Below are 7417 nucleotides of genomic sequence, written 5' to 3'. Positions count from 1 at the left end.
TTTTTTTTCCCCCCCCCCCCCCCCCCCCCTTCTGTTTTCAGTTTTAAAATGAGAATGGGAGGAGATTAGGGGGTTCCTGTGGCCCTCCCCAACCCACTTGATGAATGAGTAAGAGAGGCGATAGAGACAGTTCACCTTCTCTGTGCTTTGTTTCAAGGAGACTTTTGATGAATTTTGTCAACTACAGCTAACCAGATTAAATGACAGCCTGGGTATCAGAGTTAGCCTTTACCCTTTCCAGGGCTCTTGGTCCCCCGTTCTTGCATTATGATTACATCTTGCTGATGATGAAGCTGTTGGGGGAAGCTTCCTGGGCTCATGGCAGACGTGTAAGGCGAGCTCTTCGCTGTCACTCCATCATTGTTTGACAGAAGCGTGACTGGAGCGTGGCAAGCACAGAAAACACACTCACAAAACTCAACAGCCAACTTGAGCGCTCCAGCCCACTGGGAAAGTACCAGTCCCTTTTTCATTTCATTTCATTTCATTTCATTTTATTTTATTTTATTTTATTATTTAATTTAATTTAATTTAATTTTATTTAATTTTATTTTATTTTATTTATGTTTTTCATGTAATTTTCCCAATGATGATACACTACATGGACAAAAGTATGAGGACACATCCTTCTAATTAATGGGTTTGGCAAGGCCGTTCATTCCAGTGAAGACAAATCATAATGCTACTCCATGACATTATAGAAAGCTAAAAAAAAAAATGTTCTAGTGAATTTTTGAACCAACTTTGTGGCAGCAAGGGAGGGTCTTTTTTCCCCCCGTTTGACAATGTCTCTGTGCTGGGTCCTCAGAGAAAAGTTTTACTGAATCTGGTCTGAGAGAACTTGACTGGCTGCACACACCCTAGACCTGAACCCCATTCACACTTTGAGATGAATGAGAACAACGACTGTCAGCCAGACCTCATCACCCAACATCAGTGCCTGATTTCACTGGTGATTGTGTCTAAATTAGAGTAGATCCCATTAGCTATTCTCCAACATCTACTAGAAAGCCTTCCCAGCAGACTGGAAGCTGACCAACCCTCTATTAAACCAAGTGATTTGAAATCAAATACTCAACAAGCACATAGGGGGTGTTGTTTGGGTGTCCACATGCTTTGACCATATAGTGTATAAAAGGAGCTCTAATCCCATTGCCATTGATTAGATTGATCAATTAAGTAGGAGGCAGTGGTCCTCCAAAGGGCAGCATCTTTTTCAACCATGCACAAACCCAAAACCTCATTATGTTTAATGCTTCAGTTAGGAAATACTGAAATGAAGACGGGCACACTTTTTGTTTTGCCAAGCTGTATTTACTGTATTATAACATCCAAGTGGAATCATTTTAAATAAATAAATACAATCACTGTTTTTTGTTGAACCACCTTTTGCTTTAATTACAGCCTTTAGTCTGTTGGAATATGTCTCTGTCTCTACTAACTTTGAATATCTCGACTTTGCAATATTTGCCCACTCTTCTTCGAAGAACTGCTCAAATTCAGTTAAATTTGATGGTGAGCATTTGTGGACTGCAGTCTTCAAGTCATTGCACATATTTTCAACGAGGTTTAAGTCTGGGCTCTGACTAGACCATGCAAGGACATTCACCTTTTTCTCCTTCAACCACTGTGGTCAGTTTTGCTGTGTGCTTTTGGTCATTGTCATATTAGAAGATAAACCTTCTTACCATTGACCACTTTCTGGCAGAGGGCAGCAGATTTTCCTCAATAATTTGACGGTATTTTGCCACATCCATTTTTCCTTCTATTCTGACAAGTGCTCCAGTCCCTGCTGCAGAGAAACACCCCCAGCACAGGATATTACCACCTCCATGCTTTACTGGAGGAATGCTGTTATTTGGATGGTGAGCTGTATCGGATTTCCAACAGAAATATAATTTGGTGTTGAGGCCAAATAATTCAATTTTAGTCTCATCTGCCTCAGAATCTTCAAGGTGTGTTTTGTGTTTCTCGAGGAGTGACTTTTTTTCTTGCAACCTTCCCATACAAGCCACATTTGTGGAGAATTTGTGATATTGTTGTCACATGCACATAATGACCACTCTGTCATAAATTCCTGCAACTGCTTCAGAGTTGCTGTAGGCCTCTTGGTAGCCTCTCTGACCAGTTTCCTTCTGACTCTTTCATCCAGTTTAGAGTGACGTTCTGATCCAGGGAGGGTCTGTGTTGTACCAAATACTTTCCACTTCTTAATAATAGACTTCACTGTGCTTTTAGGCATTTATAAAGCCTTGATTTTATTTATTTTTTTGTATCCATCTCCTGATGTGCAACAAAATGTGATTATTTTATAGGGGTGATTATTTTCTATACCCACTGTATTATATGTATGTATGTATGTATGTATGCATTTATTTATTTTCCAGTATTAGCAGACTTTCATTCATACTTATCTAACCCTTCCAGACCTGATCTGAACTAAGGGAATGTGCTCTCATTGCCCGTGAGAACTATGGCCTTGCTGAGGGCACTGGATGACATCACTCAGGGGACATCTAGTTAATGGGCATGTCCTTGTGCCAGATGTCAGACTCTTTATTTATTTATTTTTATTTATTTATTTTTGCCATGTTTGCTGCAGTTTGTGTTCTCACACAGTTTATAGTATATAGGCCACAGGCAAAACGGGAGGGGGAATTTATAAACCCCCAACATGCCATACTTAATTTTCCAAAGGCTGATCCTGACAGAGTGATAATCAAGTGTTGCAGTGATTGGAAATATTTCAGCCCGCAGTAGCATTTTAAAGCAAACAGCTTTAATTTGCATCGATAGGGGCTGTAATTGGATTTTGATTGGACATTAATGAAGATGCACACCCTCTGCGACGGACACAGACAGTCATCTGTTTTCAGGGATGCTCACAGACACTTACAGAACACCCATACTTTCCAGAACACGTTTTAAATTGGTTATATGCAGCAACACATAGCCAGCAATTAAACCTTACAAAACCTTCATCCTTTTCCAGCCACACCACAAACACCAAAATGTCTGGACTAGAATCATAAGACTCAATGCCTTGTGGTGTGTTTAGTATTTTGATTGCTCTCATTAAACAGACCAGGGCTTTTGCTCTTACAGTAATACCCGACTATTCATTTGTGGAATTTTGCTTCTAGATATTTTGCTTGTGTGTAAACATCTGAATCTGACATATCTGAGGGATTAATTAAGACATGTTGACATATTTTTAATGAATCAGTTCCAGGAATAAATTGGTAGAGCTTTCAGATTATGACTAGTTTTGTTTTCCCCTCTTGCTTCAAACTGGCTAAGCTGTTGAGGCTAAGTTGTATAAAACGAGGTCAGATGTGATGATGATAGGGGTGATTGTGTGTGTGTGTGTGTGTGTGTGTGTGTGTGGCTTTCTCTCTGCTCTTCTAAATGTAGAGGAATGTTAATGAGAAGCAGGCCGTTCTGAAATGCTCCACTCGTCTCATGCTGCTCTCCTTTGAGCTTTGCCCTTGTCGCTGTCCCCTATTCATTTATCTCTCTCTTATTCCCACATGAAGCCTTATGCCTGACCACAAGCAGACTGCCGTTATAGCAGTCTGCTTTCACTCACTTTTTCTTTCTCTTGTTGCATCTACATCTGTATTTTACCCATATGTCTGGGTAAACTTATTTAGTATGTTATAATAATACTACTGATAATAATAATAACAATTTTAAATTAATATTAAGTCGTTAATAATAATATAATAATAATTTAGCATTAAGGAAAAAAAAATCTCCCTTAAAAAACTATTTAAATTAAATACAATTAAAAATACATAAATAAAAATAATGGAACCTTTATACTGTGATGGTAATCAGATGATTAGATTAATACCATTGTATTTTGATCTTTGACACAATTCATATTTGATATTAAAGCATTGCTGAATTCTTGATTCTGACTAGTTGACAGTTCTGAGGTGCTGATTATCTTGTGATCATCACTAGGGAAAAAAAAAGGTAAACATGTTTTGTTTAGTTTTTTAACTTCAATCATCCAGACAAAAAGGCAAAATATGCAATAATGTATGTGGCATGTACACTACCATTCAAAAGATTTGGGGTTTGTACTATTTTTTTTTTCCTCTTATGCTCACCGATGCTGCATTTATTTGATCAAAAATAAGGTAATATCAATATCAATATTACCTTATTACCTTACAAAGTAATATCAAATAAAACAGCAATATCGTAAAATATGATTACAATTTTAAATTACTGTTTTCTATTTAAATATGTTTTAAAATGTAATGTATACCTTTGATGGCAAAGCTGTATTTTCAGCAGCTATTACTGCAATCTCCAGGGTCACATGATTGGTGCTCAAGAAACATTTCCTTTTATTATTATTGTTGAAGACTTCAACCGTGATACTTTTTTTTCAGGATTATTTAATGAATAGAATGCTCAAAAGAACAAAGAATGGAATTTCTTTGAAAATGAATTCTTTTGTAGCATTATAAATGTCTTTACTGTCCCTTTTGATCAATTCAATGCGTCCTTGCTGAATTAAAGTAGTAGTTTCTTTCACATACCTTATTATCACAATAACTATTTAGCCTTAACTATAGTTAATGCCACTTGAGTAATGCTTTCATAATAGGCTCAAACAGTGGTTTAAATATATAGTTCTACACACAGAAGCGTGACAGATTTGTATGACTTGTACGGTCAAAACATGGAAACAATATTACAGATAAACAAATGAGATTAACAAATGTACATGTGGTAGAAACTGAATAATTGACTCTGGACTGTTGCATTTTTAAAAGTTAATTTATGCACTTTAGTAAAGGCTATTATGGCATTGCCATTGTAAGATCATGGTGCTTTTGCATTATCGCTGGCTCAGTTTTTCTATTTACAATTCACCTCATTTAGTCAGAGACATTCTTTAATCCTGTGACACCAAAACCTGAACTTTTAAGCTATTTATTTTAGTAATGTTAGCCAGATGACCTTCAGTCTAATGCCTGGATTAGTGTGCAGTCGTCTGGTGTTGACATTGATCTGTTTTCCTCCGCGCCAGAAATGGTTAAATGATAATGATATGCCTTCATGAGAGAGTGTTCTCCAGTCAGAGCAGACTCCAATAGAAGCAAATACTGCTTTTATCCCAAAGATTGGAGTGCAGCTGCAAACAATTAGGATCTCAAGGAGGACAGGCAGATTACATTTGCATTTGTATAGCTCGTGTCTGTGGCAAATGTCACTTTATAGCCGCCTACTAAACTTCCACATTATTTGGAGAGGAGATAGGCACACACATCTATTACATGCTATAATGCTGGAAATATGATCCACAATTTTTTTTTCTGAAGTGTAGGAGATCAACAGAAACTGAAACCAGGTCATCCAATTTGAGTTCTGCTGAGAAATGTGCATAGATAATATGTATATTCTGAGCGAAGGCTTCCTTCCAGATGAAATCTCCCCGCAGTGTTAATTCAGAAACACAGCACTTTTCCTCAGAAGTCCACTGAGTGTAAACAAATCGTACAACAACACACTGTTTTGGATGACATTCCGGATCATCATGAACAAAAGTGTGGTTCTTAATCAATACTTTTAATAAAGGTTCAATGAGAACACACTGAACTTTTCACTTAAAGTAGTAACCAACAAAAATGTCGGAGCTGATATTTTTATGTAGTTTACTGTTGACTACCTTTTACATGAGCAAAATAGCTTGTCTTGACATTTTTGTGGGTTTCCATTAATGAATATGAAATTTGAGCGTGCCTCCTTACACGCATACACACAAAGTGATTTATTATGCCTGCAGTAGTTTCGGAAATATCAAATGTGTGTGCAAATTAATAGCACTGAAAAGCAGATATTAATCTAATTTGTCTCTGTGCATTGGCTGCTTTCACTGTGGCAAAATGAAGACAGAACACAAAATAAAGACAATCTCAAAGCCCTGGACTGCTGACATGCATTAATGTGATATGGAAACTGTTTTGTTGTGTAGAACACAAAATCATTAAAACATAATGTATTGTTGTATAAACAATCACAGTATAGTATAAGGGGGGTAGTTTATATATTCCTATATCAAGATTTTCCTTATTGCCATTTAGCTGACAATTTTCTTTCTTAGGTTCCACCTCTTTTTTAGTTAATTGTTAGTAGAGATACCTCAGTTACTAGTTCTAAAATTATGCTTTTAATTGGTAATAGAAGCTTTTGTAACTCATTTAACTAGTAATGACATAAAAGTATTTTCCACAAAAGAGCATTTAAGGTATAAAAGGTTTTTTTTTGTGTATTGTGGCTCCATTATCTCTACCACTATCTGATGTGTAGCTTATTTACATTCACAATTGTGGGCTTATAAGTGACATTAAAGATTTTACATTGTTGCATTTGTATATATATATATATATATATATATATATATATATATATACAGTATATATATATGCTGTTCTCTTGAACAGCATTCATTAAATAATCCTAAAAAGTATCACTTTTCATAAAAATATTAAGAAGCACAACTGTTTTCAGTAACAATAATAATAAATGTTTTATGAGCACCAAATTAGCATATCAGTATGATTTCTGAAGGATCATGTAATACTGAAAACTGGAGTAATGGCTACTTAAAATTCAGCGTTTCTGTCAGAGGAATGAATTACATTACAAAATATATTGAAATAGGCCCCAGCCAGCCGGCACTCTGAAACCAGCGGAGCTCTCAAAAGAGCAGGCTGGACCCTCCCGGGGGGTACCACCTGCTTCGGCGTTACTCCAAGTGCACCAGGCTAAGGCACTGAGGGACTTGCACGAGGGTGGTCACGACCCGGAAGTTCTCAAAGAACTCCACACCGCGACGGACCTCGCGCTACGAGCGACGAAGTTTATGGCATGGTTTCTGGGTCGTGCGATATCCACTATGGTGGTCCAGGAGCGCCATCTCTGGCTGTGTCTGGCCGACATGCGCGAGACGGACAAGACAAGATTCTTGAACGCCCCGTGTCCCAGACCAGCCTTTTCGGCAACACGGTGGAGAACTTCGCCCAGCAGTTCTCTGCTGCCCAAAAGCAGACTGAGGCCATCAGGTACATCCTGCCCTGGCGTGCAGCTGCTGCCTCCACCCAGCTGCCGGTGGCAGCGCCTCAGCCCGCTCGCCGCCGAGGGCGGCCCCCGGCCGCCGCCCCCGCTCCCGCACAGCGTCTGCAGCAGCCTCCAGCAAAACTGCGCCGAGGAGCCACCCGCAGGGCAGCCGTCCCACCCATCCAGGCCCCCGCCAGACCTGGTGGTAAGCGAAAGAGCAAGAGGCCCTGAGACGGGCGACCCAGAGATGGAGGGAGTTGCTCTTCGGGAGATGGTGAAAGCACCACTCCCTCCCCCGGAGGAGGGCTGGGCGGAGAATCTTTTGTTTCCTTTTTTT

Source organism: Sinocyclocheilus grahami, unplaced genomic scaffold, assembly GCF_001515645.1.
Source record: "Sinocyclocheilus grahami isolate Dianchi unplaced genomic scaffold, SAMN03320097.WGS_v1.1 scaffold431.1, whole genome shotgun sequence".
Lineage (NCBI taxonomy): Eukaryota > Metazoa > Chordata > Actinopteri > Cypriniformes > Cyprinidae > Sinocyclocheilus > Sinocyclocheilus grahami.
Note: the sequence above shows the minus strand (reverse complement) of the source record.